General features: G+C 36.9%; 2 long non-coding RNA genes and 1 pseudogene across 3 annotated transcripts; all 3 read right to left on the bottom strand.

Moving 5' to 3' along the window:
• Window positions 1–1,439: 1,439 nt before the first annotated feature.
• LOC149262713 (uncharacterized) lies at window positions 1,440–5,895 on the bottom strand. Its single transcript, XR_016249513.1, has 3 exons — window positions 5,746–5,895; window positions 2,951–3,182; window positions 1,440–2,036 (listed from the first exon to the last, which is right to left on the bottom strand). It is a non-coding gene; the product is annotated as an uncharacterized LOC149262713 (long non-coding RNA).
• Window positions 5,896–11,414: 5,519 nt separating this feature from the next.
• Window positions 11,415–24,801, bottom strand: LOC149262711 (uncharacterized). 2 transcript variants are annotated; one of them, XR_016259192.1, is made up of 5 exons: window positions 23,456–24,799; window positions 12,250–13,142; window positions 11,993–12,092; window positions 11,735–11,892; window positions 11,415–11,614 (listed from the first exon to the last, which is right to left on the bottom strand). It is a non-coding gene; the product is annotated as an uncharacterized LOC149262711 (long non-coding RNA). The 2 variants fall into 2 exon arrangements; XR_016259193.1 differs by lacking the exon at window positions 12,250–13,142 and having other exon boundaries at window positions 23,456–24,801.
• Window positions 21,014–22,692, bottom strand: LOC149262712 (uncharacterized; annotated as a pseudogene).
• Window positions 24,802–25,166: the final 365 nt, after the last annotated feature.

Genomic DNA, 25,166 nt, shown 5'->3' with positions numbered 1-25,166 from the left:
TTTCCAGACGCTCCACGCCAATTTTCAGAAAGCAATGAGTCATCAGAGCAGCCCGGTGCGTCTTCGTTATAGGCTTGCCTCAACCTAGCACAAAAATACTCAACTAACGGTCGAGCAAATCCTCAACATAACTAACACTCACATTACTCCAACAAGAGTAACACTGTTTTATATATATATATATATATAAAACTAGCAATTTTCCCAAAAGGTACAAAGAGAGGCCTATAGGATTATTAAATTGGAATTTTCGAATTTTTCTAAAAGAGTTAATTGGTTTGTGGAAAACTTTGTTTTCTTGCACTGGATCATTGTGCAATTATTTTTCTTTAGATGTTTTGTTTATATCTATATTACAAGGAACACATTGAATGTATTATTTCATTTTAGAGTAAGTTAAGAACCACAAAAAACAAAACACAGCCCTGCAATGCCAAAGCATTATCCCCATTCGAAAGCAAAGAAATAGCAAATATAAACGCCAATGTTCCAGTCTTGACTGCGCAAACCAATCATTGCCATCTGAAAAATCAAGAAAATAAAGACGATGACCAGTTAAGGAAATGATAGTGACCCTTTCTCTGGCCTTCTTCGGTCGCCCGAGAGGCTTCATGCTCTCACACATAAAGAAGAATATCGACTTCAAAAGTTGCAACGTTGTCCTGCGGGGGAACAAAATTAGACAACCACGCGCAAGCTGTCAAAACCATGAGTTCTTAGAGATTTTACCTCACAAACTCTAGTGACAAAACTACAAAAGGGACCAACCTACACTAGATTGGTACTGTGTGAGATGCTTTTCAGTCAACGTGAATCCATAGATAGACATTTGATAATGCTCTCCAGCCAAGGATGGAAAGTTCCTTGCCTTAGTTTTGAATATTTATCATTTGTGAGATTTCATGTCAAAATTATGATCAGCTAAAAGTTATTTATTGTGCATTACATGTTAGTTGTATTCCTGCATACAAGTTAAATTCATCATCATAAACTAAACATTCCCAAGAGTGATGCATTTTGTCGAAGAATAAATGGGATAGTGTGAGTCATGTTGGGCCTCGCTGTGAATTAGTACACAGAGGTGTATATTTTTTAACTGATTCCATTATGATCATATAGGCATTAGACTACGTTACTTCAAATTTCATTACCATACTTGTCATAAGTCAAGGTAAAAGGAAGGGAGATAGGATCTATACCCTGTATACAGGAATCCTATTGCTGAGCAAACCATCTTAGATAAGGCACTTCGAGGCATAAATTAGATATAATCATGTGCCCCACTACGTGATAAAGAGATAGAATGATGTGGGAATTGTTCGGCTACGCTTTATCTTCTAGTGGTGAACTATGATTATATAAAACTAAACATTGATAAAACTAAAGGCGGAACTACCCACTAAAGAAACGATATTGGACTTAATCATCGCATTCCCTTAATGATGAATAGTCTCGAATACATGTTGATAACACTTTATCTTGACTAGTTATGTTTCAGGGATAGAAAACAGGTCCCTAAAAATACTTTGTTGTTAAGCATCTGATTCAGTCCTCAGATTGCCTGTATTCCCTCATTTTGATATTGACTCACAAACATTTCCATACACTGAAACATCTGTGCAAACCTGATATGTAACCAGATTATCTTATCATCAAGACGTGTCAGGACACATAGAAGCACTGCTCACAGGTCTTTATTTCTATTCAAAATCATGGGATCCCTTGACAGGAGTGACTGACATAAAAGTGTATTGTGTTTCAGGGAAATAGATTGTCTTTGAAAATTCTATATATTGTTGAATCAGAATCCTGAGAATAAGAGTGAGAAGCAAAGATCCGTTTCTCACTGTGGGTCGCCATTGACAATGTCACAAAAGTTCAATATTCAGTGCCCAGTCTGGATCCCCTAACATATCACTGGTTTCTCCCTTGACTAATGCAGCTACCATAGTTGAGTTGACCTTAGTTCTGAAGAAATCTCATTTGCTGGATAGAAGCAACCCTGATTCCTGCCTTGAGTGGATAAGTTCTCTCCCCTGTAAAATTCACAGGCAAACAAAGGATGATTAATGATATTTTCCTAAGATCTTAAATCAAATATCGCCATTATGAATAACACATAATTATAAGAATGTCCAGTGGGCTGTATCACATGTGCTTTCGTTGCATAGGCATGGATTCAGTACCCTCGAGAACTTGTTCCAGTGTTAATGCCAGCGATTTGTACTATCTTGTGATATTTCATTGTCATCTGAGCCTAGGTTGTTTGTCCTAGGCACCAAGGTGGGCAGACGAAGCCAAATGCAAGTGCAAATCCAGAGTAATCACGCGGCTTGTAACCCGAAGGTTTTTGGCCAGTGAGTGTCTTGCCTAAAAGGGCATTTAACCACCAAAGAAAAACACAGAAAGATAATCCATTCATGTCTCAGATGAAATTAGGGTAGCTTCACAATAAACTAAAATTCAGAAGAGTCATATGCAGTTCATGTGCTGTAATTTACGTGGCCATGAAACATTAACTGCGTAGTATCGTTGATCGAATGTTATTGAAGTTTTACATTTACATAAACAGATGAATCACCTGCTGCTGCTCTACCAGTGAAGCTCTAATGCTTATTTATGTACTATTACTAAAATTAACTAGCAAAGCTGCTAAATCTACTTGCATTATTGCTGAATTATACTGAAACAACAGAGTGATGATTGAACTGTAACCTTAATTTAGCAGTCTATCTGTACTCAAATTTAATTACTTTAAGCACCATCTTCGGCTATTGTTTTTACCCGTTACAAAATTACTTGGACATGAGCTGTTACAGATCTGCAACACCATGGCTGAGTTTCTACCAAGTTCATGGATAAATAGCAAACAATTTTAATATACAGTAAAGGAATCTAGTTATGTTCTAAGACCATTCAGTTAATTCCTAGTCCGTTGAATTGAGCATACCTTGTAGAGCGAGAGCAACCCAGTAACCAGCAGGACCTCTCTTATGCAGAATCACTCCAAAATGCTTTCCACCTTGGAGATTTTGAAGGTGCATGGTGGGCACAACTGACTGCCTGTCAAACTCAAACCATGCTTTACACAATTGTTTCCGAAGGATGGAAAATGAAGTTGGGAAGGCCACAGATTTGATTGATCGCTTGCTAACGCCGCAGCATTGCCTCAATTGTCTCCTCTGCAAGCACAGCCTCTCGAGGCAAATTAGAGAATGGAAGTCAAATTTCGAAAAGCTCTTTACAGAGCTTCAAACCGACATTTCTGTGTTTTAGAATGCTCGAGGGATTGTTACGTGGGCACCGCATCAGAAAGAGCTATTACAAAATTCCAGCACAATACTTTGTGCCAGGATTAAACTTATTAGATGATTGTGGCGTAAGAGATTGCAAATTGAGGATTGCTACTGCATAGTATACGATTCATGGAAGTAGACAAACAACTTCCCTTGAGAAAACTGCATTTTGACTAATGGCAACATCCAGGACATCAGAGGCAGGTATCAAACAGTCATGTGGGGTGAGCACTTGTCAGGCATCAGAATCCGGTTCTCTCGAGAACTTATCAGAAGGCGGAATCTCTCAAGTACTGGAAGCAAGAAGCTTGAAGAAAACATCAATAGTTGGTTATTCCAGTGTACAAGAAGCAAGCAACGTGAAACAAAATTTGAAGACAGGAGTTATATTACCAGCATCTGAGAAAGCTATATTGGAACAAGCACCCAAGGTAGTTGTTTTTCGGGTTGCAGAATTGGCGTCTCATAAAATACCACCAAAGGTTGTGGTTACTTCTTCATTATCGAAAGCAGGTCCGTTACAATCACCCACATTGAAACATGCCCCCAGAGCAGAGGAGGGGGTTTATCAGGTGACTGGTGAAACTTTCCAATTTAATAATCCTATCGGCCTTCAAGAGTGACATAAAAGAATGGGAAAATGAATTAAAAATATCTTCAAGAGTGACATAAAAGAATGGGAAAAAGCAGTAAAAGAATGGGAAAAAGTAGTAAAAATATCTTGCCATGTCAAGAAGGCAACTCAACGGATATTTGGAAAAAGCAATCACACTTCAAATCAACGGTTGAAAGTGTCTCACCTGATCCAACAGAGCAAGGTAAAAGTGTTGACGATTGTTGATGCATAGGAAGGCCTATCGGCCTAATTATGTAGTTTAAATATTCTTAAATTTTTATTTAAAATTAAAGGAAAAGAATGCAATAACGTGTTTAAACTTTACACATATTTAAAATGGTATTTGGATAATTAATCCTGTATACACATGTATATTACTATTTCTATTCCAATTCCAATTCCAATTTGATTAAAATTTCTACAATAATGACACACACAGAACAGTTATTTGATTAAAATTTCTACAACAATGACACACACAGAACAGTTTTTTGGACGGTTTCAATAATGGTTACCATTAAAAAAAATATCGAAAATAAATTGAGTTTTAATTTTTATGACATTAACTGTACTGGAGACAACTATAACAGTTTTTTGGACGGTTTCAATAATGGTTACAATTGTGTGATTCAGCAGCATAGTAGTAAAGAGATATGCCTTCCCATGCCTACAGTGAAATGTCTGGCAAAATAAAAAACAATAAATAGTCAGTTTGTCTTAAACTACAGACAAAAAACAGGAAAAAAAATACACGTATGACAAAATTGCAATCCGCAACCTTGAAATGTTTATTATCACAGCCACATAAAACAACAATGTGTATTAGCTGAAATCTTAATGCATATGCAACGCTGCATCTCAGGTTGATTTAGCAATACGTTGATGTTAATTACAATTATTTCTTCACAAAATGCCGTTGCGGATTCCAGAAATGTTCAGCACGTTAGGTTGAGTAGCTGTTTAAGGTTCATATACCAATCATTCTAATTTCTATATCAGTACTACTACTAATCACGAAAGAGCGCTGAGCTCCTTACTGATTAGAAAGGAAAGAGAGCATAGGGAAGGAGAACTCCAAATTTATGTAAACCTTACCACTTAAAATACGGAGCAGATCGACATCGCCAGAGGGACATGAAGGCAGGAATTTAATTTTGGTGAAGGGTTAATACGTTTGCATTATCTATATTTATATTTATTTTACAAAAACATATTGAAATTTTTAATCTAGGTCTATATTAATATATGTTTAGGCTCATTCTAATTTTAAAATAATTATACTAAAAGGGCATTGGAGGCATCGTTGGCATTAGAGTTGTCGGGATGTGCGGATTTTCAAATGGCCACAGACTCCGTTGCGGATTCCAGAAATGTTCAGCACGTTAGGTTGAGTAGTTGTGGGAAAAGAGCGCTGAGCTCCTTACTAATTAGAAAGAAAAGAGAGCATAGGGAAGGAGAACTCCAAATTTATGTAAACCATACCACTTAAAATACGGAGCAGATCGACATGGCCAGAGGGACATGAAGGCAGGAATCAAAAGAAACAAACACTGTTAAACAACAATACTCAAATCTATTAGATGATGGCCTGTAGCAACCATCTGTAACCTTACTTTTTGTATTTCGAATCTGAACAGTGACTTTATACAAATCACCATTCCACATTTATTATATATATTCTGCTACAAAATTTCAAACGAACCAAAGACCATCACTCACTTTTGGGCTTCTAATCTAAACACTCGTTGCATGCAGCCCATGCCTGGGAGATATATATCTGTACATATAACACATATGAAACAATAGAAAGAAAATGGGAAAATATAAAAATACCTTGATAGTGACCGATTTGTTTCCAGTGATAAAGAAAGGTATCCGCTGAGGATTGCAGGAGACAGAGTATCCAGATCCACTGCTGAGGTCAATGTTATAAGTTTCTCATCAAAGGTGATGGTAGAAGAAGCTTGGTAGATGAAGCTTAGTGCTTGCAAAAAAGCTGACAAAAGCCAGGGAAGAAGAACAACAACAACAACTGTCAAGGAAAAAGCAGTGAAAATATCTGCGAGAGTGACAAAAGAATTGGAAAAAGCAGTGATGCATATCTTCAAGAGTGACAAAAGAATTGGAAAAAACAGTAATGCAACTCAAAGGGCCAGGTTCAATGCACAGCAGAACTAGAGGTGAAAAGAAGGCAACTCAAATATTTGGAAAAAGCAGTCAACTTCAAATCAACGGTTGAAACTGTCAAACTTGATCAAACGGTTTAGGTTAAAAGTGTTGACAATTGTTGATGCATAGGAAGGCCTATCGGCCTAATTAACACTCACATTACTCCAACAACACTAACACTATGTTATATATATATATATATATATATATATAAATATAAAATATATTTTTAATGTACTTATAAATGTTAAAATTTAAATTATTTTTTGTTCTTATTAGGAAGCAATATTGGATAAACTAATCACTTTTTTTAAAGCTAGTTTTATTTGTTTGTGTTAATAATATTAGTAATTATTTTTAAAGGTGTAAAGGTAAATAGAAAAATAATAAGATTTGGGAAGGTCATCTACAATAAAAATGCTTTAGCCAAGTTCCTTTCTTGTATTATTCATTTCTAATATTCTTCACATCCTTTGTATTTTCAATCAAAAATATTTGGGTTTATAATATACGATAAAAATGCCTTACCTAACATTTGTATTTTCAATCAAAATATTTGGGTTTATAATATACAATAAAAATGCCTTACCTAAGTTCCTCTTCTTGTATTATTCATTTTCAATATTCTTCACATCCCTTGTATTTTCAATCAAAGTATTTGGGCTCATGATATGCAATGGTTCCTAGCTTCTTGAACCAATCTTATAAAAAAAAATTCAAAATTATATCTTCCTCAACTCACTCTTTGAATGAACTTGGTGGTAAGTTTTTTAACATTTAAAGAATTGTTATTTTTTTTTTTTGAAAAATGTAGAATGACCCATAGGATTGCTTTGATATAATTTTTTGTTTTGTTTTGTGTATCATTAAAATAAAGAAAATGTTTAATATTTTTTATTTCAACTTTATTTTTAATTAGATTTGTCAACTTGACATAATAATTATTACTAATTAATGTAATCTAATAAATAAATAAACTTATTATCCATTTGAACATTCTAGTCACAACTATACATTAGCCTCTTATCCATTAGGATGATTTGGCTCAAAAAATCGGAAAATCATGTTGTTTCTGAAAAAGAATTATGGACCCCAAAATACTCTAATTTGATTTGAGATGATATGACACTCATCTAAATTTAAGATCAAACTTTTGGAATTGGTAAAAACCTCACCATAATATTCAAAGTTTAAAATATAGCACACACTAAATTTTCTTAAATGGAATTTTAAAAAAAGTTGGAGGTCCCAAACATTTAAAAATATTTCACACAAAAAGGCAAGCGCTTGATCGAGAAATGGAAAAAATTCAAGAAAATGTTCTTCAGCATAGTCTTGGACACACCACCCCCGATTGGGGTGCACAAGGCCATTGGAGCCAGACGGAATATGGGAAGGACAGGTGGATGGTGGGTATGACAACTAGATAACGGAGAGGGAAGACGTGTTACGGTTAGGGCAACAGAAAAATGGAAGGTCATGACGAAGGGCATTAAATGGAGGGGAAGTGGGCGACTCTATCGAGGACCTCACACGAAGGAAGGGGAGGAGGATAGGAAAAAGCGACAAGTGGAGGACGCCTCGGTAATGATAATAGGTAGGTGGGTGAGTAGTTGAGAAACAAAGGTGGCAAGGCAGCTGGGGGAATGCATGTAGAGGGTAGAGGGAGAACGAGCAAAGGGAGCAATGGGTGAATGCTGAGAGAAGAGTTGGAGAGGGTGTGACGGCCAGCATTTGGACTTTGTTTGCAGCAGCTGGTATGTAAACAAAACTCCCCTCTGAGTAGATTTGGAAACAATGTCGCGCAATTGGAGGAGATTTTGGCAAATAAGGAGAGAGGTGTTGAACGAAATAGGAAAATGTTGGTCCTATTTTAAGAAGATAATGTCTGGTTTCGTAACTGTGGAAAGAAATGAAAATTTTCGTGAATTCAAGTATAATTGCCTATTGATATTGCCTGGGTATGAATTGAATGTATTCCATGAAGGGCAGGGGCGAAAATACGAGACCTGTGAAGGGCTTGGAGGGCAGCTAGAACCTGGGGGAAGATAATTCTTCATGTCACAAGGAAATGCTACAGACTAGAGCCAAGAAAAGGCTATGATGCCTTTGTTAGCTTTTGGGGGCACTGTTGCCTCCAGAAATAGTGGGGGGAGAGAGGAGGGAACCGGAATTGGCAAATAGGCCTTGCTAGGATAGTCTGGCTTCGGGGGGATACTTACACCAATGGGGAAGAAAAAAGGTTTAGTGGTTTAGGGAGGGAAAAATTCTAGACTAGAAGGAATTTGCATGGCCAGAGGAAAATCAAATCTCTATGACTCTATTTAGTGATGGACTTCAAAGGAAGGCACAGCCTCAAAAAGCTAAGAGGAGGGGGGTGAAACGTAGAAAACTAAGAGGGTCCGTCCATGTGGTGGAATTGCTGTAAAAACCCAGCTCCCTTGTAGTCGGAAAGCTAACCCCTAGTTGGCTAGATCACAAGAGAGGTGGGGGACCTCTGTGGAGACCCCGAGGGATGGGAACCAAGGGGGGTATAGAGTGGAGGCGAGAAGCGATAACTGAGTGGCTGCGAATTGTGGGCAATTGGGCGGCTGAGAAGAAAACTAGAAGTTCTAATGTTGAAAAACAGATTAAAAAGGATCAAAAAAATGTTATAGAAAAATTTAGTATTGGTTTTAATGAATATATTCATGTTAACATTATAGGTAGCATTAATTCTAGTATTCTTTAGTCTTCGAAGCTCTGGCACCAAAAACAGATGTGGCTACGGGAGGGGAGGGGACGGAGGAAACTGCAGCAGGAAAAGATGGTGAAAGAAGGAGGGCAACAGGGAAGAAAAGGAGGCAGACGAGCAGGAAAGAAGGCATATGAGAAGATGAAGAGCTTAGAGGCATCAGCGAGAAAAACACAGAGGAAAAGGGGATGAAGAACGGGAGAGGAAAGCATGCATAATTTACTACATGCCTACCATGTAGGCACCCCAACACAAGTAAAGGCAGTAATAGCATCGTGGGAAGCAGAGTTAAACGCCAATGTGGAAAATGAAGAACTCACAATGGCAAAATGGGAGCCATTACTTAGCAACCCGGGGCATACTAGAGACCACCAATCTCTGTTCAGGTAGACCATACAACAGTACTGGGTGATGAAAAACCTATTGGACAGGCAATGATAACATACAGGGACAGACAAGAACCAGAGAGGGACAGACAAGAGGAACCATGTTTAAAAGATATTCAAAAGGAAATATAGTTGGTGCAAGTGCATCAATATCACCAAAACCTTTTTTTAAGAGGATGGAAAAGCAGAGCCAGACCCTGCTATAAAGCGAAGTTCCCGGGCCAAGTGCTAAAGACCCGATTCCAGTTGAATCCTTTGATGGCAAGTAGAGAGACAGACAATTAATTTATTTTACTATGACAAATAGCATTTATTTTACAAGCATTAAGTGTATAGTAAATATAGCAGTAAACTTAGCATGGATGATAAAGATCAAACTGTTTAAATTTTGGACAACTTTTGATGTTGATCGGTGGCCAACAGACTTGGTTTCCTTCGGGTAGTTTGAGGTCACTAGACATATATTTTGTTACCTGCATATAGATAACTAATAGAAAAGAAAAGAAAAAGTCTTGGATACATCCTTGTTCAACATCTAAATCATATCAAAGTTTCAAGAAGAAAAATTTCGAAACCAAAATTATTGAAAAAATTAACTTTTTGATCGATTCAAACGATATGCAATCATCCCTACTCTCGTTTCTGATGGTAATATTCAAAATCTTCACAAGGTGAGTTTTGACATGCCATTTACAATTTAGACAAAAGAAAACCAAAAAGTTTGATGCATTTATTGTGGAATGTTTTTTTTTTTTTTTTCAGAGCCTTCCAATGTTCATTTATAATAAATTAGGAGTTATTACTCTAATGGCCGATGAACCCCTCTAACCTTTCGCCTCAGTTTTAACATAATGGGGGAGGATGATTCACATCATTCCTTCGTGCCCTATTGTTTTTCTCGCTATGCTCTTACCTTTTTTTTATCCGGGTTTAAAAATTTCAAAAAATCTTGTAGAGGCATTGTTTGAATCGTGTTTTTGACGGTGGAAATGGATTCAGCACCATCAAAAATGTCTAGGACACCTATAATTTTGAATTTTAACAACTATAACTTGGATTTACAAAAATCCTTGTCAGATTTTCTCTAAATATAATTGGAATTTCCATAACTTTCCGGGAAACTCCTCTGCCTCGTTACGTTAGACTACATGCTTTCCTTTTGTTAATGGTGACGAATTTACCCAGTTCCAATTCAACCGGTGCTTCATCGCGTCCTGTTGCTGGCTTAGCTTTTGTCTCTGTCTTTGCTGATTCTCTCAACAAATGATCAATACCGAATTATGAAAGATCCATTTGCAGCGATGGTGAAATCAAAGTTGACGAAAACAAAGGCCTGGCATTTGGGTTGCTCGACAGGTGAGGTTTATCGGCGCTCCAGAAATCTGCAGTGTGGATTGGGGACCTTGTGAGTTTTTGGATTGGTAGAGGCATCAGCAAGAGAAGGCTTTCTATGCATAGGCTTACCAGAACGACCCTATGTTCGACGATAGGGGAATGAAATGTCTCAGCTCATGCCTTCGCCTACCTTGATGCCACTGTCACTTTACTTCTTCTCATCGGACCCTACTGTCTTGGCGTCGTAGGTGACACTTCTTGTGTTGCAGGACCGAGTGGAATTTTCAGGAAATTATGCTGGGAAGGCAGTGGCAGGTGTCAATTTTTATTAGGAGGGAAGAGGAAGAAAAAACACAAATTTTGTTGGCCAAATCTGCTTAGCCAAATCCATTATATTAACACTTTAACTAGCATTTGCACCTAATGTTGCAAAGGAAATGCCGTAAGGCATAGTGTGTGGAAGAATATTGAAATGTGAATGGGCTTTTGTGGGCTTTTTTGAAAGCAAGGGTCGATGATTCCAAGTTTTAATTTGAGGAAGCCATGCCGAAAACCGTTTTTGGGGGTTAAATTTGGGGGTTAAAGTGGCTACGAAATGGAATGCAAGTAGGCATAAATATCCATTGAACTTGTTTAGAGACCTTTGTTTGTATTTGGTAAAAATTGCATAGTTGAATGTGAAGGTAAACGAATTAATTCACGCGAACAACAACCGGGTATCCATATTGATTTGGATAGGGTTATTTAAAAAATCATTATTCAAACGGGAAATTAAATTAATAAGAAGATATATTGAAAACATGTATTATATTCATTAAAATCAATTGATTTTGTTAACAAAATATGTTAAAACCCATTGAAAATGAATTGGTTGTGAAGACATAAACTATCAAAATGGTATTTGATCTTGAAACTTCCTTTTTTAAGTTTCAAATGGAAAATACAAATAGTGAATTGTAACAGAAGAGGTTTGAGAAGCAATATAATATTCTAAGGAGCATTGTGCTTGTCATTCCACATTTGAAGTTGTAGCAAAACATGTTGGAGGCATCGAAGACCTGAAGAAGCAGTAATGGACCTGCAAAATGCTTATTTTGTTAGAATTAGTAATATGTAACTCAGTTGTGGAAATTTATTAGTAATACTTTGCAGGTGAGTTGCGTTAAAATGAATTTGGAGTGAATGGAAATGAAGTTACCTTTGCCATGGGGATTTATATATTGTTAGTGGAAGATGCATGGTGAATAATGGCATACTGAATACCATTGGAGATTTATGCATAGTTGGAGACGCATATTTTTTGTTTTCCATTCTACTTGTAGTTGCTTAGGTATGTTATTTCTGTGTTTATATGTCCTGTTGCAAAACAAAGAAAATGTTAGCATGAGATGTATAGACAATATAAAGATATTCTAATATTTGCGTAGTGGAAGATGCATGGTGAATAATGGCATACTGAACACCATTGAAGATTTATGCGTAGTTGGAGACGCATATTTTTTGCTTGCCATTCTACTTGTAGTTGCTTAGGTATGCTATTTCTGAGTCCATATGTCCTGTTGCAAAGAAAAGAAAATGTTAGAATGAGATGTATAGATAATATAAAGACATTCTAATATTTGCTTAATTATTAATGTTGATTAAATTTGGTTGTTGTTTAAATATATGAAAAGTATATTATGAAATAGAATGAGGTAAATAAATGGAGGAAACCTTTTGGTGATGTTAAAATATGGGTTGGAGCAGATTATCTGGAGGCGGCATTGAACGGAGAATTTCTTCTGCGTGTTTTTTGCGAGCGATGTTTTTGTTGTCCTTCATTTTACTGTAACGATCAAAACTGAATGCAGGGCTAATCCAGAGATCTTGTAGAGAAGGTACTCTTGAAATTGCTGTGAATGTGAGACCTTGACGTTCTATTTTTCCAATGTCAATTGTTGCTTTTGGAAGTGTCATACCTTGAGATTTATGTATGGTTAAAGCCCAAGCCATCTTCAATGGAATTTGTGCACGTCCATTTCTTTTTACTGCTGGAATAGGCAAGTGAGTGGGGTTTCTTTCATCCCAAGGAGGCCCGATGTATTTGGGAAAATCTATGACAACAAATGTTGGAATTTGTGGTGGTGCAGTTGATTCTTTGTAAAAGATGGTTACAATTTCTCCGAGCGAACCATTAACAAGTCCGGCTGAAACCCAAAGGTTGGAAGTTAACATAACTTTTTCACCATTGCATAATAATACAATTCGCTCAAGTTTCTCATCTTCTGAGGAAATGTTGGAATATGTGTTGTCATCTTCAGCAATGGATCTTGCGATTGGAGTGTTTAGAGATTTCATCATTTGCTTGTTATGGACCATTGTTTGATCATTTGTTGGAAATAGATGCATGGAATCATGGAATGAATGTATTTCATCTTCTGATAAAGAGGAATCTGTGCGCGACATGAGTATATTGTAGTCGTCGATTGTTGGATTTGCATCTCTAATGTTCTGGAGAATGTTCCTGAAAGTAACCTGTGCTATGTTGTCACCCTGTTGACGAAATACTGTGTCTAATGTGATTACTGTGTTGAAGGTGTTCCACAGTGCGCTTCCGTGGCTCTTCCCTGCATATATACAATCTAGGGCCAATCAAGACTTTAATGGCTTGGATAAATGAAAAGCAATATTCCTGAGCTATATAATAATAAATGCAGAATACAATTATGTTGCTTCCCTTTTAGAAAATGTCATATCAGTCGTCATTAAAAAGAAAAAATGGGAGTATGGGATAATGGCAATAGAGCCTTTGTAGGGAAACAAACCCAAGTTTGAGTCCAAAATCCCTAAGAAGACCATAAATTCAACATATCCATGTGGATATGAGGTGTGATGACTATGTACAAGATTCCAGAAAATAGCAATGTCAATACAACTGAAAGAGCATCAAAAACTCATTAGCAGACCTCTGCTTTATTCTTCTAAAAATACTTATCAGGCTAAGTGAATATACTTCTAATTTATGCATTTCAATCAACCATCAAAATGTTTTACAGTAGTTCTTTATTTTTCTACAGAACTGGCTTCAATGTATGGAGCAAAGTAAAAAAGGAAGAAAATGAAGTAACAATTTTAGAAAGAGGAAAAATTAGAACGTGACAGGATGTTGAAAGCCAAATGTAAAATAACAAGCGTCTTATTTGATATCTATAAGCTTATTCATCCCAGGGGAAGCTCTCAGAGATGGATTTTGACCTCGTGAACTTCTTGGTCCATATGAATTTCACATGGCAAGTAAAACCACATGAGCTATCCTAAAAATTTCAAACCGTTTATATATAACGCATAGGAAATCTAATTCATGTCTAGCAGGACTCTTTTACAATGCTCAGCCCTGTGTCAGAAACTTAAATTTAATCATACTATCATCCATTCTCACTATTGCATGTCACTTGTATCTGAAAGGCTATCTGTTGTTTTAAATGTGGTACAAATTATATTACAGTTCACAAGCTACCTGCCACATGGTCCTAGCCCCACATATATATATATATATATATATGCGCTAATGGTGGGTATTTGGTCAACTCATCCCAACTTCCCTTATCTTAAAACATAAGCTGTATTGTAACAGAGCTTCCAGAAAATTAGGAACATGCCTAAATGGTGATTGAAGTGCAAAAGCACGCTATTTTAACTTCAGAGTCCATCTGCTCCTGCCTAGTCAAATTCTTGTGAAAGCACCCTATTTTAACTGTAGAGTCCATCTGCTCCTGCCTAGGCAAATTCTTGAAACTGTCTCTTAGGATTGCCAAAGCACCGTTCCTCCTCTCTTCCAGGGTTGCAATTGCCTTGATATATGTTTTTTCATAACTTTTCCTGACCCAAAATTGCTAAAAGAGAATAAATAACTGCTCATCCTGGATAGAACATATCTCTTGTTTTGATTCCTCTTTTATGTCAATCTTTTCCATTTACTGATCAAGAAAACACATTCTATAAATTATTTTCTATAAAAATTAAGTCATGAGTTGAAAGGATCATGAATCAGTGGCTATAAGCCTATAACCTAGAAAACATAAACTGATTTCTGCGTTTCTTGACAGTCAAAACAAATGCTGTTGCATTAAGGATGACGTGATTTTCCAGATATGCATAATAGCATATCACTAAATAAGGAAAGCGTGTAGTTTAGTAACTACAAATAAATTCTACAAAGGTGTGAATTGATAGTTAAAATGAAAGTGGAATGACTCCTTTAGCACAAAACCATGATACATGGAATTCCAGTTTTTATTCCAGCAGGTTACAATGCAGTTTTTCCTGAAATAAACGGTAAGTAGATTTTATCTATATGGTGTGAAGAGTAAATATTCTATTGTATGTTTTATTCAATTGATGTTTGTGAGCAACAATTTCCAAGTATTGTTAATTTTTTGTGTGTATACTTCCCACGAGGTTGAGCATTGCAATATTTCTGCAATGAAGCTAAAAGAGAATAAATAATTGCTCATCCTGGATAGAACATCTCTCTTGTTTTGATTCCTCTTTTATGTCAATCTTGTCCATTTACTGATCAGGAAAACACATTCTATAAATTATATTCTATAAAAACTAAGTCATGAGTTGAAAGGATCATGAATCAGTGGCTATAACCTAGAAAACATAATCTGATTTCTGCGTTTCTTGACAGTCAAAACAAAATGCTACTGCATTAAGGATGACGTGATTTTCCAGATATGCATAATAGCATATCACTAAATAATGAAAACGTGTAGTTCAGTAACTATAAATAAATTCTACAAAGGTGTGAATTGATAGTTAAAATTAAAGTGGAATGACTCCTTTAGAGTGTTAAGGCAGGGGATCTAATATACATACAGCCCCTAACGGAAATGGGAAGTACCACTAAACCCTCAAGAATTTTTTTTCTTGTCCCATTTAATACCTATTTAATACCTATTGAGACTGGAAAAACTACTACTAAGACAACAAATAATGCATAGAAAAGAAGGAAGTACAAGTTGAAATGCCCTTGTTTTCAATAGCAGTCACTTTAACTGAAACAAACGCAGGATTTTCTGTGTCAACAAGTAGTGGGAGAACACCTACAGATTAGAGTGTTAAGGCAGGGGATCTAATATACATAGTGCATATAAAAGAAGGAACTGTTTGGTCTGGCTCAGATAATTATGAGTTTCTAAACAATTCACACTCCAGAATACATAGAGCTCCAGAATTAGTGCTCAATTCAGCGTATATAGGAGGGACCATCATAAAGTGGACATTCTCTAACAAGGTGGGGACTCTACTGAGCATTCATGTGTAATATCCATCTGATGCTGGGAAAACTTTTCCAAAAAAGGCATTCTTGGAAACCTGGAAACTATTCAGAATGAAAACATAGTACAAATTCATGCAGCTTTTTGGCCCACAGGCATACAATCTAGGGCCAATAAAGACTTTTAATAGCTTGGATAAATGAAAAGCAAGATTCCCGAGCTATATAATAATAAATGCAGAATACAATTATGTTGCTGCCCTTTTAGAAAATGTCATATAAGTCGTCATTAAAGTGGGGCTATGCTCCTGAGGGTCAGAGACAAAAAGCTTGTGTGAGCTTGAAATGTCCCCCATTTTGTTGAACTGGAAATACATATCTTGACTTTCTTCACTGTCCATGTTTTAACATGATTTGAGGAAGTACGCACTTTGAATCAACCCCTAACGGAATGAGGACACTTCCTTAGCTTTGGGTTGGAAATTTCTTTACCTGTGGGTAGCCCTGTGACACGTAAAGACTTCTCAGTCTAACCCTTCATTGCATTGACTGAAGGGTAGCCTATGTTTGTAAGGGGAGCTGAAACCCCATTAAGTGTGAAAGGCCACGTCCCCAAATTTTCCCAATTTGTACTGATAACTCCCAACCTTTTTAGAGAATGTAAAGCATCAATTCTTTTTGCTGGGGAAAGAAGCTACCCAATTTTTTTTTTGTTGGGGACAGAAACTACCCAATTTTTGCCGTTGCATGTGAGTGGGGATGTGTTGCATGAAGTAGACCTCTGCATACTTCAGCAAAGGTGAAAAAAATCCAGAGCTTATCAGTCTCTAACTTCAGCTTATGGTCTGCTTCAGGCCAACTGTAACAGGTCTTGGCTGGGTGATAGCTACAAAGGTAGTGGACCTCCCAAGTGGCAATCAACAATATATTCTTTCATTCCAAGCAACTCCCAACACAGGCTGCACATCAAAAACTCATTAGCAGACCTCTGCAAACTTCAGCAAAGGTGAAAAAAATCCAGAGCTTATCAGCGTAGATAGGAGGGACCATCATAAAGTGGACATTCTCTAACAAGGTGGGGACTCTACTGAGCATTCATGTGTAATATCCATCTGATGCTGGGAAAACTTTTCCAAAAAAGGCACTCTTGAAAACCTGGAAACTATTCAGAATGAAAACATAGTACAAATTCATGCAACTTTCTAGCCCACAGACATACAATCTAGGCCCAATCAAGACTCTTAATAGCTTGGATAAATGAAAAGCAAGATTCCTGAGCTATATAATAATAAATGCAGAACACAATTATGTTGTCGCCCTTTTAGAAAATGTCATATCAGTCGTCATTAAAGTGGGGCTATGCTCCTGAGGGTCAGAGACAAAAAGCTTGTGTGAGCTTGAAATCTCCCCCATTTTGTTGAACTGGAAATACATATCTTGACTTTCTTCACTGTCCATGTTTTAACATGATTTGACCACAAGATGCTTTGTGTCAACAAGCAGTGAGATAACACCTATAGATTAGAGTGTTAAGGTAGGGGATCTAATATACATAGTGCATATAAAAGAAGAAACTATTTGGTCTAGCTCAGATTATTGCTGAAACCGATTTCATGACCCAAAAAGTATCTAAACAATTCTGAGTTTTCAAACAATTCACACTCAGTGGAAATGACAAAAAGGGTTTTTGTAACGAAAGTATACTTAGTGGAAGTATAAAACGGATAAAACTTGCAGGAAATAGATGTTACAAGTGGCTTAAGAGCAAAATATCTAGAGGAACCTCTCACATGAGATAATAATAATGCATACCTGAAAAATCTTGTAGGGCTTTCTCCTAACGCGTAGAATCAATCTTCAATACACCGGCGGGTTTTCACAAACAGCAAAGATAAGGTAAATTTTAAGATAACAGTGACCCAAATATATATAAAACCTCATAACTACCACCATAATATGCAGAGGGCGAGGGCAAAATGATCTGCAGGAAAAACGGCCTATGCGGCCCTCATGGAGCGAAGAAAGTCGCCTCGTCCTCTACGGCCCTCGTCGAAACCCTTCTCCCTCTGCAGGTCTACCGCCCTCCTCTACAGCAACTCCGCTGTACCATCCTCAACACCCCCGCCCTCCTCTGCATCAAACGTGGATATCCGCGGGTAGGACGGGTTTAGTGAGGTCGTTAGGGTAAAGTTAAACCGATTTATTAACTAAAACCGATTTATGAACAAAACCGATTTATTAACGTATTAGTTACTAGCAATTGTCCCAAAAGGTACAAAGAGAGGCCGATAGGAATATTAAATTGGAATTGTTGAATTTTTCTAGAAGAGATGTTGGTTCAAGTATCTTTCTGGTTGTACTCTTTGATCCTTCGTTAATATGGAATCAATAGAATTTTCATCACAGTAGGCTACTTTGATCCAAAACACCCAAAAGAACATAATAAATCCTGAACACGTAAAATATAAATGAGGAGCACAATTCCTAAGAAGAATAATGATAAGCTATACTATGACTCCTCAAATACTAGGAGAATAACTCCCGATACCCAAAAGATTGCAATATCAAATGATCATAGACAATTGTGCATGTCAATGATCATAATGATATCATATATACTAATTCTCAGCCATTACATTACACCAAATATATACTAATTCTCAGCCATTACTAGTGTAGTTCTAGTTCCAGGACTCCTTAAATTCACTGGAGGGCCATAACAATTACCTCCCTTCTAGGAATGCTTCATTCCGAAAGCATAAGATCCAAATTACTCAAAAAAGTGTGACAAGGATTGACAGACAGAAATAGATGGAGTACAACTCCCAAGAATAATAATAATGATAACTTACAGAACAATTTTTAAGATACTAAGAGAATATAACCCCTAATAAGTTATAACCCAAAATATCATAATCTTATTAGATAGTATAGAACAACAAATATGAATTGACTATAATAATCTCCTATATATACTAATTCTCAACCATTACTCACATAGACCAAATTCCCAAGGATATCTACCCTTTGCTTATACAAGTGACCCTTATATTTGCTAGAAGACCATAACATAGACCTGGCTTAATATATTCCAGTGGTTTAATGATTAATATAAACATTGAGTTTACAAATAATGACAACCATGAAATACTAAATGTTTTATCAAACATGCAGGAGAGGTATTTCTGTTTCCAAATCAAAACATAATTGGAGGTGACAATGCCAAACAGATAGCAATAAATGGTTTGAAAACTCAGTACAGTTGAATGGAAATGGCATCAAACAGCAAGCATTCAAAATATTTCCCGGAATTCTTATTGCAAGGTCAAACAGAACGCATTCAAGCGTGAACCCCTTACAACTACAGTAACTAATTTGGATAAAAACAATTAACCTACCAATAAGAAATATCAAAAACAATTAGGTTGCCTACAAACAGTTAAATAGGCAAATAAGAATCGTTCATGATCCACAACAGAACTAAAACGAAAATGGCGAAGCCCCTGCTGAACAAGGGAAATTACAAGCAAGTCCTTAATAAAGCTGAAACCACAAGTAAATTGCAAGGCTTTGGAATTGTTAAAAGATTCTCTAAGGAATTAGAACAACCATTGTACCTATTTATCTTTTTGTAAGTCTATAATGCCTATATTTATTTCTTAAATGGGACATCCTTGGACACAGAGTCCCAATCTTGAAGGATATCCTCAACATCCTGGACATGGGGAATAATGTCGTCTGCAATTGATAGGGTGACAATCGTCAAAGCATCTATTAAATTGTGGTATGTATGAATTGTCTTCATCATTTATTCGCTAACAACGTAATTCTTCCCATGTAATTTATGGCAGTCAGAAAGTATTCCTCCTTGTGTAAGTCTTGCCATAATTGCTCCTTCCTAGACACATATCAATTTTAATAAACTCTCAACCCTGTGTGTCGGTTTCAACTCTTTGGAGAAAAGCAAGGACAGAGAATCTAGTCCTGACTTCAAACACCAAAACCCAGTTTTTCTTGGTTGTACTGTGAGAACATTTAATGAACTGTTTCACCCTGTCAACCAGAGGTTTCAATGTGTGACTAGCAAAGCAAACAACACTTTCCGTTTAATAAATTTACTCCCTTATCGTACCAACAATCTTCCAATGCTACAAATAGTAACGATTTTCTCCAATCAGCAACATGAAAATAACATATACGATACCTTCATATTTTTCCTCTTTGTTTTCTTGATGATAAAGTTTTAAGAATACCGTGAATCTGAAGATACGATCTGCTGCCTCCAGATAGCAGTAAACATGAATGGCATCCAAGGACAAGAGCAACAACGAACTCTACCATAAAATTTTTCCTCTTTGTTTTTTTGATGATCAAGTTTTAAGAATACCTGGAATCTGAAGAGATAACCTGTTGCCTTTAGATAACAGTGAACATCAATAGTAGACATCGGATAGGAGCAACAATGAACTTGTGTAATCAGCATCTGGTCACAAAAGCCTCCAGGAAACAAACCAAAATGATGATTTTTTCAGCAGAAATGTATTCTTATTACCATTAAATACTTCTTCATGATGGCAACAACATCATCTTCTGGAGTGGTCTCTTCAATGTTTCATATTCTAAAGCAAAAATGGTTCCCTTGTTATTTTAACTTTTCATAAAAATGCAACAAATTTAGCAGAAGTGGCAGATTCAATAGCAGTGGTAAGGAACCTCAAATCCGGAGAAATGCTTTGTGTGACATCATCAAATTCTACACCTGGAAGGCCTTTTCTTCAAAATTTTGCAATGAACAACCACAAAAACAGCAGCCACACCAATTGGAAAACCACACAAGTATCCAACAGATGCAAAATAGTTGTAGTAAACACAATTTATCCAGCACATAAAAAACGCAATGTCACCTCAGCATTCTTAAAGCATCATTTCATCTGTTCATTATACTATTAATCTATTCATCTGTGCAACTTACAAAATGACAGTACGATTTCCAAGCATCATAATGGCAATAAAAATACAAACAACTGCAATAATTTAATGGAAAAGCAATGTTAGTGTCTGCAATAAATTAAGCCATGCAATTCTTCTTAACTCAAACGTACAGCTCAAACATATCATTACTGATGTTGCTGCACCAATCTTCAATATGCTAGCTCCAATAAATGCCACTGATAGGCTGACAAAAGGTCTGCACATCATGACAATCAACTGCAGAAGATTTTTGTTGGAAATGATATGTCTACCATTGTGTAGCTGTGATACCACATTGATTTTGAGCATGAAGGTTTTCACAGTGAGTAATAAATGTACTGTGATTTTCTGAAATGTGTTTTAACAATTAGCCTTCCATTTCTTCATCTTCGTGCTCATCATCCTCGAGTGTAAGATCACCAAGAAGCTCATCCAAAGGTACAGAAGGAACATCTTCACCATCTGTCATAGACGCTGTATCCGCTCGCTAATAATTTTAATTTATGTACAATGCAATCTTGGATCACATCTCCTGGTCTTCGTCCAGTTCATCCAAAAACTTTTCATAGTCCTCCCATTCCTTCGCATCCTCCATTTTACCTCTGGAAGATGGTTCAACCTCCATGGGCAATGTCTTAAGCTTCCAAGGCCTACGCTTGCCCTGCTTCTTCTGTCACTTCTCTTCGTACTTTTCTTCACCAAAACCACATCTGGAAGATTAAGTCCTTTGTATTTATCTAAATCCACATCATTAGTATTTTCACCATAGAAATCAAAACCAAGAGCATAGTCACCAGGACTCAAAAGATGGCCCAGATGAGTTTTCACTGTAAAAATAGTGTCATTCTTTCCAAAGTCTGAAACACGGGCTACCTTTGCCTCTGCCAATGAATACTTGATACCACCCACAGTAGTCAAACCCATCTCAACTTCAATATCCAATACAATATATTCAGCCAACTGCCGGTTTGAAAGGAGAGGCTTAAAAGGAACCCTCCAATACTGATTCGCGTCCATAAAAGCATGCCTCGAAGTAAATGGGTCAAGCAGCATAATATGGGTACTCACTTTTGTGCACAGAACAAGGGGACCTAAGTTACCCAAGTTTGCCGCAACCTTTGGAGGGAGGCAAATCAAATCCTCCTTGCAAATAGGGCAGATCTGAACAGAGAAAGTGTACTTATAATTGTATGTATTGCTCTTTGAATCCTGAGACACAAGCTGTTTGTCATTGCGATTCAAAATAGGCACCACATTGCCCAAAAAGCTCACAAACCTAACTGCATGACTTCTATTAGCAAAGAAAAAATCAACACCCTCGTGCACTTGTTTAACATTGACTGCCTGAGCAGCTGCACCGTGCTTGAGAATCAACTGTTCCAGATAGAAGAACGTTCTCCTATGGCTAACATGCTGCCTGACTTGCACAACAGCCACGTACTGATCTAGGTTGGACTGAACCCTTGTACAGTGTTCACACATATGATCTTGCTAAACATATTCAACAACGTAAGCCTGTTCCAATATAGCCCCATTGAGCACTTCCTTCTGTATTCGCAACTTGACCTTGATTCTCTTATGATGGGGTTTGGTCCATATGAATTCAGCATGTACAAGCCTAACCTCGTTCAAATTCTTGAGCTTCTTAATGTAAAATGTTAAGAGTTCCTTGGGTTCTAATTGGGCTTTTATCCATGTTTTGGGGGGTTGTAAATACAAATTACATTCAGGGCAATGAAGCATTGTTACGTGTTTTTGAAGACCTTCTGTGATATCCACTTGGGTTCGTATACAATTAACACACATGTTTGCTGCGTTGGGTGGCATGGAAATACCGCACATACAACACAGTACTCGACCCGCAGTCTGTTGTACTGTAAACATATCGGCCATTGGACCCTCGGTCATTTCTACACTGTTTTAGACCGCGAAATGAAGGAATTTGCATGACGTTTTAGCACAGGAAATGTAAAACAAATAAGACAGAGAACAGACTTACTCCAAACACTTAAGCGATATAAGCAACACAAGATTTCAAGTATTTAAAGATAAAATGCATTAGATGTTTTTCATAAAATAAAACCCTAAAACCTACCGCTGCAGACTGTAAAGGCCGAGAAGAATTAACTGCTAAATTGTTCTACCATGATCAATTCAGAGCCTGAAATACAGAAATTTAAAAAGGCTTTTTGTAGATCCAAAAAATGTGGGTAAAGGGTTAGTTAATGCCAACTTGGCGGATAACAGATAGGTCGAATTCCACCCTGAGAACTTGAAATGCCCTGCAAACAGGGTGGAAGGTTCTGATAAAATCTTTAAACCGAAAATGGCCATGGCAGATGGGAAAATGATTTATTTTGTAGAGCAAAGAAAACTCAGTGAGAATGGAGCAAACCCTGCATCAACAATACAAGGTTGTACTCATCAGGTATCGCTCCAGATAATAAGGTCGTTTGATTGGGAGATGATTGGTTCGTCGCTACATTCCATGATATGATATGACTTGAGGATTCGAATGAAGAAGTGGACAGCAGAGCAACAACCTCCATCATACCCTCATTCAGCTGTGCATCATCTTCATCAATAATTCATTAACAAAACACATAAGAAGAATAAGCAAACGAAGAATGGCCATCATCATAGGATCACAGTAGCAGTAGAGCTTCGAAGAAGAAGAAGTTAAAGCACCTCTGCTGATTCAGAAAAGAAGAATAAAGAGGCGGTCGCGGGTTCGATTCCTCGCAGCGTAAAATGAAAGAAGAAGAAGGCCACCCCCTCCCTTCTCCTCGTGCTTTGCTTTTTTGCAACGGCTCGCCTACAAACAATTGGGCAGAGGCAGATTTAATCTGCGTTTAGGTCATGCGGGCAGTTGCGAAAACAGCTCTTGAGTTCAAATAAAAGAGAAAAGGATCGCCAGGGCTGCCGACTGCTACTAAGGGCCTGTAAACAAACAGACCTCCGGATCAAAATAAAGCTAACATGGCTATTTCTCGTGATGCAAAAGAAAAAATGACCTACTTTAATTTACCACAATTCTTCACCTCGAACCGCATCAAAGCTTTCTACAGATCTATTAACATGTCAGCCCAATACAACAATTACAACATAAAATCATTCCATTGAAAGGAACACAGTGGTAACTATACCCTCTATCTTTTGAATACTAGCTTAGGGTTCATTAGAAATTAATATTTACCCAAAGATGTAGATATCAATGTTTCCCCCAAAGATGTGAATTGTACAAATTCAAGGTTTTTGCAACAAAACCATAAATACTCCAAAAACAATACAGTTAGTCATGCAGCCCAACTTTATCCATGGCCACCATAAATGGGTAAATGATTTATTTTGCAGAGCAAAGAAAACTCAGTGAGAATAGAGAAAACCCTGCATCAACAATACAAGGCCGTACTGATCAGGTATCGCTCCAGATAATAAGGTCGTTTGATTGGGAGAGGATTGGTTCGTCGCTTGTGTGCAGAATGGCGAGAGTGTGAACAACAATCTCTAACAAGATTAAAACCGTGTATACGATGTATACGCTCGGCTCTTCCCTGCTAGAATAAGGCTCCTTTCGACTACTCGAATGCACCAAATTAGGCTTCTGTGTTAGGGGTTATACAAGAGCACTATAACGTTGTGCATGTTTGACGATCTCTGCAATTGAAGTGCTTGGCTTTTGAGAGAGAAGGGCAGTTTACCATCTCTGCATTGAGAGGAAGGCATCAAGTGGAAGACATCCATCGATTGTTGGCGCCCATAACAAAAATGCCTACCATTCCGCATAAAGGATGAAGACCAGAACAGAAATGCCTACCATTTCGCTGAAGGACTAAAATCATAACAAAAATGCCTACCATTTCGTCTGAAGGATGAAGACTATGACGAGTAATTGAAGGAGACCATGATGAATATCTTGAAAATGTGCACACATGTCAGTGGAAAGAAGAAGAGTGGCGCTTGTTCAAAGGAAGGCCTATCAGCTTAATTAATTAGACAGCTGATTTCTCTTCAATCGTCTAACATTACATCTAATGGTTATGATTAAAACACAGAAGCATTTGGGGGGTTCATTTCAAAAGGAAACGCCTTAGGTCGTAAATATAAATATATGAAAATTAAAATAATACATTATCAATCATAATGGGAATATAATAATAAGAAACAAAAATTAATGAAAAATGTTTATGAGTATATGATAAGTAAAATATGAATAATGATATTAACAAAATTTTAGTTAAAACTCTTATAATAATTATATATTATAAAGAAAAATATAAAATCAAATTAAATTTTATAGAAAAAAAAATTATATTAGGAAAAAGTTTTTTTTTTTATCTATTAGACTAACCTAAGTACCCACGGAGGATTTGAACCGGTGACCTATCGCAAGGAGTAC

This window comes from Pinus tabuliformis, chromosome 6, assembly GCF_031772625.1.
Source record: "Pinus tabuliformis cultivar Carrire ecotype Pingquan chromosome 6, CPIR1, whole genome shotgun sequence".
Lineage (NCBI taxonomy): Eukaryota > Viridiplantae > Streptophyta > Pinopsida > Pinales > Pinaceae > Pinus > Pinus tabuliformis.
The sequence above is the reverse complement of the archived record's forward strand: the minus strand, read 5'-3'. Positions and strand labels throughout refer to the sequence as shown.